Genomic DNA, 419 nt, shown 5'->3' with positions numbered 1-419 from the left:
TTGGATGAGGGGGGAATTTGCCTTGAAATCAAGGTTACACACACACACACACATATTCTAGATGGTTCATTATAGATAATGGCAGCCTTGACCTCATGAGTCAAGGAAAGTTGATAGAAAAATTTAGACACACACATAGACACACACATACACACACCTATCCACACACAAACCCATATACACTACATACCCCCAAACACACACACTAACGATTAACGATTAAGACAACCTTGACCTGTGTCTAGAAACCATGATAGCAAAATTCAGCTCCTCACACACACACACATATCCACAATACGGTTGCCACCTGTGTCTGACAAAAAAACAGAACACTGTCATACTGACAGTTGCCCACAAATATACTCAAATATACTATCTAAGTACTGGTGTGAGCTGTTCTTGTTAAGTTTAAGAAAGAA

Source organism: Astyanax mexicanus, chromosome 1 (genome assembly GCF_023375975.1).
Source record: "Astyanax mexicanus isolate ESR-SI-001 chromosome 1, AstMex3_surface, whole genome shotgun sequence".
Lineage (NCBI taxonomy): Eukaryota > Metazoa > Chordata > Actinopteri > Characiformes > Acestrorhamphidae > Astyanax > Astyanax mexicanus.
The sequence above is the reverse complement of the archived record's forward strand: the minus strand, read 5'-3'. Positions refer to the sequence as shown.